Here is a 12,230-nt window from a genome sequence, read left to right as displayed (position 1 = left end):
AGCTTGAGTCTCAGGGAGAGCCCCCTCCTGCAGGAGCTTGAGGGGAAAAGTCAAACACCAAAATCTGAGGCCGAAGTCACAGGCAGCGGTTGCCAAACAAAACATCAGATCATGTGCACAAACTCTACAACTTCTCATTAGTCAACATGGCCCAGAAAAGTGTCAGGATGTTGCTTCCCAGGGCAACAAAACAAAATAAACAGAACCGAATGGGCTTCCTTTTTCTGAGACGATCTCAGCTGCCTTGCCTAACTCCCAGCGGGGTTTTTTGAGAGATGTGAGCTCTTCTTCTAAAATAGGATTTAAGTTTGAGTACACACTTGTGATGCCTGAAGACGGTTATTTTAATGACAGATGGGAGTAGGGCCCATGCTGCAGAGGGTGTACAAATTACAGGGACAGGAAGCCCCTAGAAGTGTGGCCACCTGGGCCGTGAGACCCAGCTCCTCCCACCGTGCCGAGGTATACCGAGGAGGTGCGTGAGTCTTCCACCTAATTAATGAGGCAAATTCTGGGATCTGTTGGAGCTCACTCCCAATGAATGCACACAGTAAGGCAGGATGCTTGCATTTAGATATGTTAATGACCATAGTTTTAATTTGGTTCCATCTTCTTTCCAGAGCAACTGAGGTTTCACAATCTGGGAAAAGAAGAAAAAAAAAAAATGGTAGGAGACAAGGAGCATTAGCAATGGACTTTCTCCCTGAGGTAACTCACCTGAAATAGGAACTGTCGTACAAAATAAATAAATATAAAATATAAACATTACCATTTGGTGCAGATTAGACAAGGCTTCTTGTCCTCATTTTGGAATCCCACTGGGCCTGGAACACTCTATGCTCAAGGACTCTCCAAGTTGTTCGTTCTTTCTGTTTGTTATTCCTTCCTTTGAACTTATTTTTAATGGCTTTTTTTTTTTTTTTAAAGAACAATGCATTTGAAAGCATGTTAGGAGTAAATTAGGATATAAAGATATCACATCTATCTACGTTGAGTACCTAGCTGAGCTTGGAGGTTAAAACAGATCTTGGGAGAAAGAGTGAAAAAGAAAACAGCTGTTAGCTGCTCAGTCACGTCTGACTCTTCGAGACCTCACAGACTGTAGGCTGCCAGGCTCCTCTGTCCATGGGGTTCTCCAGACCAGAATACTGTAGTGGGTTGCCATTTCCTTCTCCAGGAGGTCTTCCCAACCCAGGTCTCCTGCATTGCAGGCAGATTCTTCACCATCTGAGCCACCAGGGAAGCCCAGGATAAAAAGTGAATCCAGGCTTTGTGGGGTCCAAAGCTTATATAATCTGGGTGCTCCCTTTAAGAAAAATAATTCAAATTAAGAATATAAAATTAGGCACTAGGCCTTAAAAGGAGTGAATGTAATTGGGAGTGTTAAAGTTTAAACGTCTTTGGTTTCATGGCGAACGAGTATGGAGTACCTCAACTGGGCCCTCGGGTCCTGTGATCAGGCTGGGTTCAGCCTGCGGGGACCTCTGCGAGAAGGTGTCAGCGGGGTGAAGCTGTTCCTGTAACCCCGCGTCTGGCTTAGTCTCAGATGGACAGTGCTGTTCCTCGCGAGGCCTCTGACTCTACAGATACCCCCCACCCCGGGTAGCTCTCCCTCTCCTTCGGACTTTGGGTGAGGACAGCGCAGCTTCCTACATGTCCTGGGTGAGGTCTTGTCGCTCCGTATTTCCTTGACTCTTCGAGACCTCACAGACTGTAGGCTGCCAGGCTCCTCTGTCCATGGGGTTCTCCAGACCAGAATACTGTAGTGGGTTGCCATTTCCTTCTCCAGGAGGTCTTCCCAACCCAGGTCTCCTGCATTGCAGGCAGATTCTTCACCATCTGAGCCACCAGGGAAGCCCAGGATAAAAAGTGAATCCAGGCTTTGTGGGGTCCAAAGCTTATATAATCTGGGTGCTCCCTTTAAGAAAAATAATTCAAATTAAGAATATAAAATTAGGCACTAGGCCTTAAAAGGAGTGAATGTAATTGGGAGTGTTAAAGTTTAAACGTCTTTGGTTTCATGGCGAACGAGTATGGAGTACCTCAACTGGGCCCTCGGGTCCTGTGATCAGGCTGGGTTCAGCCTGCGGGGACCTCTGCGAGAAGGTGTCAGCGGGGTGAAGCTGTTCCTGTAACCCCGCGTCTGGCTTAGTCTCAGATGGACAGTGCTGTTCCTCGCGAGGCCTCTGACTCTACAGATACCCCCCACCCCGGGTAGCTCTCCCTCTCCTTCGGACTTTGGGTGAGGACAGCGCAGCTTCCTACATGTCCTGGGTGAGGTCTTGTCGCTCCGTATTTCCTTATACCCATACTTTTGTTAAAAATCTTCCTCGTAGATTTATTCTATTTTAAATGGCCCATCTGTTTTGTGTCGGGAGCTTGACTGATACATCCTCTAATACACAAATGTAATCACTTCCTTCTCTCTTTCTGGTGGATTGGACTTAATCTCATTTACCTAGAATAGCATTCTTTATTGCGTTCTGTCTGTAGATCTACACTCACCTGACTCTCCTCTAAGGAGCAGCACTCCCAAGTTAGACCACTGCAGAGGCACTGCTAGCCTGCCCTTCCAGCTTAGAATCCAGGTACCCAGTTAGGACTGAAGCCGGTGCTAGCCTGCCCTTCCAGCTTAGAATCCAGGTACCCAGTTAGAAGGACTGAAGCCGGTGTTTGATTAAATCTGCCTCTTCCTCCTTTTGCCCCTGTCACTAGCAACTGAACTCTAAAAGCAGCCAAGCTAGCGATGTTTAAGTTATTTCCAGATAAAAGGTCTTCTGTATATGACACATTATTTATCAAAATAAAGGAATTGAAAAGATATAATCATAGTGAGAAAAAAACTGCAGACTTAAGAAAGCATTAATTTCATAGAATTATTATGCAAGAAACACTACTATTTTTTTTTCCATAAATCAACCCATTTCATAGCTTCAGAGGAAAATTTGACCATATCCATTTTCCATGTTCCACTTCTCAAATTTTACACAGGAACAGTTCAGTTCAGTCGCTCAGTCGTGTCCGACTCTTTGCAACCCCATGGACTGCAGCATGCCAAGCCTCCCTGTCCATCACCAACTCCTGGAGCTTGCTCAAACTCATGTCCATTGAGTCGGTGATGCCATCCAACCATCTCATCCTCTGTCGTCCCCTTCTCCTCCCACCTTCAATCTTTCCTAGCATCAGGGCCTTTTCCAATGAGTCAGCTGTTTGCATTAGGTGGCCAAAGTATTGGATTTTCACTGTGACAAGGTGCTTGGAAAAGCTGCTATGGGACGAGTCATGGGTCGTTTGTCCACAGAGTTATGCCAAGGTCAGCACTGTCCCTGAAGCTCTCTACTTCATCTTTTTTGGGCTCAAGACCTAGCATCCTTCTTTGAAGCTTCCTCTGCTCCTATGGGCTTAGAAATACCTGATGAGCCATTTTCTTTCTGAACTCCTTCATCACTACCAGACTGTATGGAAACTCTGCTCTAATCCTCCCATGTCCTTCCCTTTTGATTCTCCCATCCTCACTCAAAATCCTATTTCTTCCCCCTTATGTTTTTCACTGACAACTTGGTTACAGCTCAATCCTACTTCTTCAGCCATTTGATACATTTGCTGAAGTCCCCTAAAGTGTTAGTGTAGAGGGATGGAAAAACCACAGAGAATTCGATCTTCAGTTTTGATCACAGGGGAGAGGAGCAGAGAGGAAACAGAGGGTGAAAAACCTCCACAGTGATTCACATTTTAAAATATTATTCCCCTAGAAGATCATGCACTGAGTTGGAAAGCTAAGCGCATGGCTATGCAGAGGAAATGGAGCAGGAATGCAGAGCTCGTGAAATTCAGACTGGATTGAAGAGGCGCTTCCGACAGATGGAGGGAAAGCAGGTAAGAACGCCAGCCCTCATCAGAATCAAGTCATCTCCTGGCCTTTATAACGACTGAATCCCCAAGGACTGGCTTTCCTCTGGACAGACAGGGATATTCCCAAGGAGAGACGTGATCACACATGAGCTTGAGATGGCAGTTCAGCGGTACTGATGTTTCATGAACCTTTCCATCAGAGTGTCTGAGTGACAGGGTGGGAACCCACATGTCAGCCTTCAGTTTCGCCGGAGATTGTCCCACGACAGGAAATCAGCCAGCAGGAGCGTCTGGAGAGGTCTGGCCCTACCCCACTGGAGAAGTCCCCTAGGCTGCCTGCGAGGGACACTGTCTTTTCTTTGCAGCTTCACGGGGTCGCTTGCTGCAAACATCACTTGCTCCTACTGGCTGCTTCGTGCCCTTCCCACTTCGGCCTCCCAAACCTGAATTTTCTCGATCACAGCTCTGTTGTTTCTTGCATCATTTCGTAAACTCAACGAATGTGTAGATTCACCAAATGAAACCTGCCTCCACTTCTCCTTTTTCTCACTTGCCCAGGAATTCACGTTTCTGGATCAGTGATTCTCAAATTTGAGCATGCCTCAAAATCACCTGGAGTTGAGCTGGGGCGAGGGTGGACTTTTTTGAACACAGATTGCTGGGCCCCATCCCCAGAATTTCTAATTAAGTGAATCTGGAGTGAAACATGAGAATGTTAATTTCTTTTTTTTTTGCACTTTCTTTCTTTAAAAAAGTAATAATTAATTTTAATTGAAGGCTAATTCCTTTACAATATTGTGGTGGTTTTGGCCATCCATCGACATGAATCAGCCACGGTGCACATGTGTCCCCCCATCCTGAACTCCCCCCCATCTCCCTCCTCATCCCATCCCTCTGGGTTGTCCCAGAGCACCGGCTTTGAGTGCCCTGCTTCATGCACCAAACTTGGACTGGTCATCTACTTTAAATATGGTAATATACATGTTTCAATGCTATTCTCTCAAATCATCCCACCCTCGCCTTCTCCCACAGAGTCCAAAAGTCTGTTCTTTACATCTGTGTCTCTTTTGCTGTCTCGCATATAGGGTCATTGTTACCATCTTTCTAAATTCCATATATAGGCATTAATATGCTGTATTGGTGTTTCTCTTTCTGACTTACTTCACTCCACTTTCATCCACCTCATTAGAACTGACTCAAATGTGTTCTTTTTCATAGGTGAGTAATAGAGAATGTTAATTTCTCACAAGTGTCCAGGTTCATGCTGATGCTTCTGTCTCCAGGTAATGCTGGTCTGGCGATGCCAGAACACAAATGCTTACACTTAGAAACGGGAAACAGTCCTGCTGTCCTGAAAGCCAAGTGTTTCAGTGACAAATAGATCATTCTATTTTTCTCTGGTCAAAAATGGTTATTTGTTTCCCAGCCTGTGTGCTTTGCTACAGCCTAGGCAATTGAGAGAATGTAAGAGTATTTTTTTGTCTGTAGTTACTTTCAGGTCAGGCTTATGCAATGCCATGTGAATTATTTATTTACTAAATATTTAGTAAGCACTTACTTTCTGTGGTAGGTATTATGAGATGGATGAATATGAGACATACTGCATCTCATCTGATGGAGGTAACACTGCCGTTAAAGCCTGCAACTTTTGGAGTCCCACAGTCTGGATGAAAGCCCACCTCTGCTGCAAAGGATGCTGGGTGTGGCTGTGCTCAGTTTGCATTGATTGCAGACCCCTAGGGCTACTGCATCTTTTAGCCAAACTTGACCTAGATTTCCAGTCATTCCGTTCTTCGTATGATTCTAGCAAGGGATGGGCACAGGAGAAATCTGTGCAAGATTTGGAAGCAGCAGCCATCACGCACACGGCGTTGCATCCTGTGCCATCGTCCCTGACCTCAGGGCCCACCTCAAGGGCCTCAGCAGCAGCCAGGCCACAGTCCCCATCCCTCCCATCTCCTTCAGCTTCTATCAGGACATGGTCCAGGTGCTGTATAGCCTCATGGGAAAGGGCACCAGCTCCTCCTTCACTTTGCCCACGTTATCAAGACTGGGGGCAGGGAGACAGACACGGGCTCCAGTTTCTCCTCGTGGGATCCAGTGTGTGCTGGGGGGACCCACGCTTTCCTTGGGTTCCAATTTGTCGTCCACTCACATAAAATTGTCTTAGGACTGTGAGCCCTAGTCACTTATATTGTCCCCTCCCACACCAGACAAAGAGACAACTTTGCAGAGATTCTTTATCAGCTCTCATAATTATGCAAGATCCAATCTCTCACCAGATCCCTTATCCCACATCCCTCTTAGTGGTTCTACCTATCAAATCCCAGCTAATAGAGAGACCATTCATGTAGACTATGACATGGATAACTCTCTTGAGAGTTTTGCGATGTACAACCTATGTGATCAAAGACCTTAACCCTGTCCAAACACTTAAGATCTAAATGACCTTGTCAATCTGTGAGCTTAACTTCAGTTTGCTCCTGTGTAAGCTGATAACAGGGCTTCCCAGGGGGCCCTAGTGATAAAGAATCCGCTTGCCAATGCCGGAGGTGCAGTAGCTACGGTCTCCATCCCTGGGTCAGGAAGAACCTCTAGAGGAGGAAATGGCACCCCACTCTGGTGTTCTTGCCTGGAAAATCCCATGGGCAGAGGAGCCTGGTGGGCTACAGTCCATGGGACTGCAAAGAGTTGGACACGGCTCCAGCCACTGAGCACACACACTGATAATAGTAAGAAGTGGCTCAGAGCATTCATTCTGAGCATGAAATGAACTGGCATGTACAAAAAGCTCTTGACCACTCTAACTCATGCACTCGTACCCTCCCAAGTTGCTGTCCTCTGGACCATTATTCTGTTTTATTTTCTACGTATCAACTGCTGCTGCTAAGTCGCTTCAGTCGTGTCCGACTCTGTGCAGCCCCATAGACAGCACCCACCAGGCTCCCCCATCCCTGGGATTCTCCAGGCAAGAACACTGAAGCAGGTTGCCATTTCCTTCTCCAGCTCTTTTACTGTGGTCTCTGATTTACTAGACAGAAGCATATGGACCGAACTTCTTTTCCCCAGTCAGCTTTTCCTGGTCCCTCTGACCGTTTCATATCTGCTTGGGGAATTATTGCCCTGTATATTGCCTTATTTATTCCTTTCACGTTTATGATCCATGTTCCTCCACTAGAACATACGTTCTACAAGGGAATGTGCTTCGTCTACCTTGTTTTCCATTCTATTTCCAAAGCCTGGCCCCAGAACAGGCTTTGGTGCTCACTCAGGATGATGGATGGATGGATGGATCGAGGATAGGAGGAGTATGAGAGGGTGAATGAATGCAATGCCTCTAAGACTGGCTGCCGCAGTTCATGGTAAGACTCAACATGTGACAGCACTCCTTAATGAATTTGTAACCTGATCGTGGAAAGGTGTTCCCATGGCCCACAGTATCTAACGGATCGAGATAAGGTCATAACACGGTATTTACAGAATCTGAGACTACAGGGAAGCCATACTGAGTTAAACAAGAAGCCAGAGTAACCATGAAGTTTCATTTAAAGTTACAAATAACCATAAAGTCCTCTTTATGGTTAAGAAGACATTTCTTGGGCAGGGCTGTGGGTTTCAATGATGGATAAAATCAACTGGAGAAGTTTGGATGGGAGGGCGGTAAAAAGTGGGGAAAAGCCCAGGTGTTCAGAAAAGCGTAGGATGTGTTTGAATAGCATAGTCTTCAACACAGCACTGTGCTCAGTTGCTCAGTCATAGTCAACTTTTTGTAACCCTGTGGACTGTGGCCTGCCAGGCTCCTCTGACCATGGAGTTTTCCAGGCAGGAATACTGAAACACACTGCCATTTTATATGTCAGGGAATCTCTGCAACCCAAGGAGGGAACACGCATCGCTTGCGTCTCCTGCTCTGGCAGGCAGGTTCTTTGTCCCTGTGCCACCTGGGCAGCTCTCGATGTGGAGTTAGTAAGAGGAAATGTGTAGAAAATCAATAAGGTGGAATGGGAGGATGAAGAAGGAACAAATTAGGGAAGCCTTTTTTTTACTCTACATACGAAACTATTTTGTTGAATAATATCTCACTAAACATGATCTCACTAAACTTCACAAAGCACTAGCACTAGCCAGGCAAGATCTCCTAGGGAAAAGGGACTTCCGTCCAAGAGTACATCCTTTCTCTTCCTCTGTGAACACACCAAGTACTTCACCACACTCAAGTCTCAGGGAGATCCTGCAGTCAAGTTAACTTACCTAAGTTTTTTAACATGGTGGTTCCTATATTTACTGGTGGAAAACTGTGCAACATGCAGGTTGATATCCAGGAGAAATCCAGCACCCGACGGATGAATTTCAAGAAGTGCTCTGCCAACATTCTGTAGTAGCTATAGGGGAAACACGAAGATGAATAGTGTACATTCCAGACTACGAGTAACGTAGTGCTATGTAGTGAAAAAAGCCCGATTTAAATCGTGATTCAGAGATGGAGAGCAATATAATCAGAATACAACCGTAGACATGTTCCTCTTGAAATGGCAGATCTCAGACTTGAGGGTTCAGGAAGGAGGATAGAGAAACAAGCAATGAAGCGTCTACACTTGTCCAAAAATTTGAGTTCAGGGTTAACAGTGAATGTGCTCCTTTATGCCCCTTCTTCAGTGGGGATGATGGGGTCCAGGCCAGCTGGGGAATCCCAAGAGACGCCAAGGGAGGCAGAGGCTAAACCCTGGGTAATTCTTGACACGTCAGAAGGTCAAAGATGGGAGACTGAATGCAAACTCCGTGACCTGTAAGAGGGCTGGAAGGAAAGACCCAACTGGAAGATGAGGTGCGATGCAAAGTGAAAAGCTGGTCAAGGAAAGAGGACAAAGAGAAAAGAGAAGTCACACTTAGGCAAGTGGGAGATGTACAGATGCCATTAAGACTGCAGTTACATGTGTGTGACCAAGGCCAGGTTACTGTACAGGTGTGAACGGGAGGAAAGTGAGGTTAAAGGCACTGGAGATGGAGCGTCCTTAAAGTCTGAAGCCTGATGAGGCTGGAAACAGGCATGGTCTCACAGGGAGTAGAGGCCTCTGGCAGGGGGCCTGATGGCACTTTGTTCCCATCGTTGCTTTCTTTAGGGAGAGGTGGCGAGGTCCCTAGGGGGATATTGACATGGACTTGGCTGTGGAAAGTTGTCTGGGCTTTCTGTGGCAGGGTTGAAGCTAGACCTCCAGGAATAGAAGAGCTCATATTCCTGTCTTTAGAAGACCCCTGTGGCGTATATTTAAGGGATCCAGAAGCAAAGAGCTTCAACTTCTATTAACGGTAACTTCCTCAGCTGTGGCATGTCCATCTCTGTACCCACAGATTCTGGGTCAGTACTAGGATGCGGGTTTAGCACATAGTATGAACTTGATGAATATTTGATGAGTGAATGGAAGGAGAAAGGAAGAAAAGAGGAAGGGAAGTAGGGAGAAAGGGAAACCCTGCCAAAGATCAGAGAACACGTAAAGATCATTTAACATCATGAGTGCATCATGCTAAGTCACATCAGTCCTGTCCAGCTCTTTGTGACCCCGTGGACTGTAGCTCAACAGACTCCTCTGTCCATGGGATTCTCCAGGCAAGAATACTGGAGTGGGTTTCCATGCCCTCCTCCAGGGGATCTTCCCGACCCAGGGATCGAACATCATCTCCAATGTCTCCTGCATTGCCAGGTGGACTCTTTACCACTAGGTCCACCTAGGAAACCCTGACATCATGAGAGTCTCTGATAAAACCTAAGGACATTATGTGAATGCCTAATGACATGAGCCATGACCTCTCAACTTTTCTATGAATTTTTGAGGCACCAAATCAAACCCAGTATATCTTTTGTTCTGACATCTTCTAATTCTTCATCTTTATCCCATAGTGTAAGCAAAAGACAATCTGGTATTTGCATGTGTGAGTCAGCTTTCAGTAACAGTTGTCCGGTGCGTTTTCTGTGAATGCAGGACCCATCTGAACACTAACATGAAGGCCTGTCTACAGTCAGCCAGAACCTGCTGTCAGCTTCTGCAGGCTCTGCTTTTGTGAATTCAATCAACCACAGATTGAAAATACTGAGGGAAAAATCCCAGAAAGTTCCAAGGGCAAAACTTACATTCATCACACCAGTAATTACTCGCATAGCATAAATGTATTTGCTATATAAGTAATCTGCTACTGCTGCTAAGTCGCTTCAGTCGTGTGCGACTCTGTGCGACCCCATAGACGGCAGCCCACCAGGCTTCCCTGTCCCTGGGATTCTCCAGGCAAGAACACTGGAGTGGGTTGCCATTTCCTTCTCCAATGCATGAAAGTGAAAAGTGAAAGTGAAGTCACTCAGTCGTGTCTGACTCTTAGCGACTACATGGACTGCACCCTACCAGGCTCCTCCATCCATGGGATTTTCCAGGCAAAAGTACTGGAGTGGGGTGCCATTGCCTTCTCCTATAAGTAATCTAGAGATGATTTAAAGTATACAAGAGGATATACATAAGCTGTATGCAAATACTATGCCACTTCCTGGGTTGGCCAAAAAGTTGGTTTGGATTTTTCTGTTAGATTCTATATATAAAATACATATATAGGACTTGAGCATTGGCAGATTTTGGTATCAGAGGGGGTCCTGGAACAAATCCCCCTTGGACATCAAGGGATGACTCTATAGAGACAAAAATAGTCAGAAAATGAAGCAAAGCAGAGATGGGCACTGTCCTCTGATAAACTGAGAAATGTTGAGGAGAAGATAGGTGTTTGGAGTCTAAACTCAGTCCAGGGCATTCGTACAGTTCACATTTACTGTGTCTGCATAGACACAACAAAGAAGTCCTTCCCGCAATCAGAAAAAGAGCAGTTTTCATTTGCCATTGACATGTGCCCACTGCATGGTGTCAGTGGCCATTGAGAAAAGTTGGCCAGGTGGAGCTATGTGAGACTGAATTCTTTGGGGGGAGAGGAGGAAAACTGGATTACTCCAGTATGAAGGTAATTTAAAATCCATAATAAATAAAGTAATGAGATTTTCAGAGAATCACTTAAGCAGGAAGAATGGTATGAAGTTACTAAATCTATAGCAAAATAAGAGTTCTTTAAAAGTTTTGGCTCTTAATTTATTAAATAGTAATTTCATGTTTATTTCCTAATAAAAAATAAAAGATCTATCTTTCCTGGATTTGTGTAAAATCTAAATATTGTTTCGTTACATGTATAAATTTACTGCTGAAATTTTAGTGTTGAGAATCTGCATAGCATGGCACATTAAATGGATATTGATCTAACATTAGAAATAAAAATACCCATTAAATTAATCAATAAGGACTTAATTCCTGATGAACTCAGCAGCCTAAGGTAGGGTATATTTGTTTGCTTTTCCCCTTTCCAAGGAAACTATTTCATGTTATAGGAAATAATCCAACATTTAAAAGATTATAGTGGGGGAAAACAGCATTGGTGAAAGCTGCAGTTTGTAATTGCAAAGTTAATTATCTTTCCTAAACCATCAGTTGTCACTTAGAGAGACCAGATTCTTGCAGACTCTCCAGGGATTGCCTTTATTTCATTCCTAATGGCTTGGGACCCACCATTTTGCTGTCTCTGAACATTTGGTCACTGAATGCACCATTTATGGAGTATTGTTTAATTAAGGACAAATTAAGAGAACTGTGCACAGAATTTAATTTCATAGACTCTGTAAATTCTTGTAAAGAGGACTCTAACTATAGGCATGATAAGTTTTCATTATCCATCGCTTCTATACGGTATTGACAATTTATTGTTTGCCACAGTTCCAAGTTTTGTTTACTCTTCAGGGGATTTTTTTGGCACCGCACTTCTTCCTGTGTGCTTTTTTCACAGTGCTTCCCAGCAATCCTATGGAGACAGCCGGCTCCTTGTTAACCCCTCCGGTTCTGAATCAGCCCAGAGGCAGAGGACCGCGTGCTTGGAAGACTGCGTCTGACTTTTGTAAAGACTAGTGATTTATGGCAAGGGTCAAATAAAAACTGACATCATTAGAATATGTGCTTAATGTTCTAGATCCTGGGATATAAAATATCTCAAATGGATACTCATTCATTTATTCTTTCATTTGACAAATATTTATTGAGTGCCTGCTATGCACCAGGAAATATTCTAATGCAGAATGTACCATTTACTAAGAAGTAGTTCAGTTCAGTTCAGTCGCTCAGTTGTGTCTGACTTTTTGCGACCCCATGAATCGCAGCACGCCAGGCCTCCCTGTCCATCACCAACTCCCGGAGTTCACTCAGACTCATGTCCATCGAGTCAGTGATGCCATCCAGTAGAGGAGTTCTCAAATATTTTGGTTTAAACATTTTTGAGAATAAATTGTTTTTTTTTTTCCAGGATCG

At 44.8% G+C, this 12,230-nt stretch overlaps 1 long non-coding RNA gene across 1 annotated transcript; it reads left to right on the top strand.

Annotated features, from left to right (window-relative positions):
• Nucleotides 1-10,706: 10,706 nt before the first annotated feature.
• On the top strand, nt 10,707-11,876 carry LOC113899272. The gene is made up of 2 exons (XR_003512890.1): nt 10,707-10,845; nt 11,716-11,876. It is a non-coding gene; the product is annotated as an uncharacterized LOC113899272 (long non-coding RNA).
• The last annotated feature ends 354 nt before the right edge of the window (nt 11,877-12,230 follow it).

This window comes from Bos indicus x Bos taurus, chromosome 1, assembly GCF_003369695.1.
Source record: "Bos indicus x Bos taurus breed Angus x Brahman F1 hybrid chromosome 1, Bos_hybrid_MaternalHap_v2.0, whole genome shotgun sequence".
NCBI classification, from domain to species: Eukaryota; Metazoa; Chordata; class Mammalia; order Artiodactyla; family Bovidae; genus Bos; species Bos indicus x Bos taurus.
The sequence above is the reverse complement of the archived record's forward strand: the minus strand, read 5'-3'. Positions and strand labels throughout refer to the sequence as shown.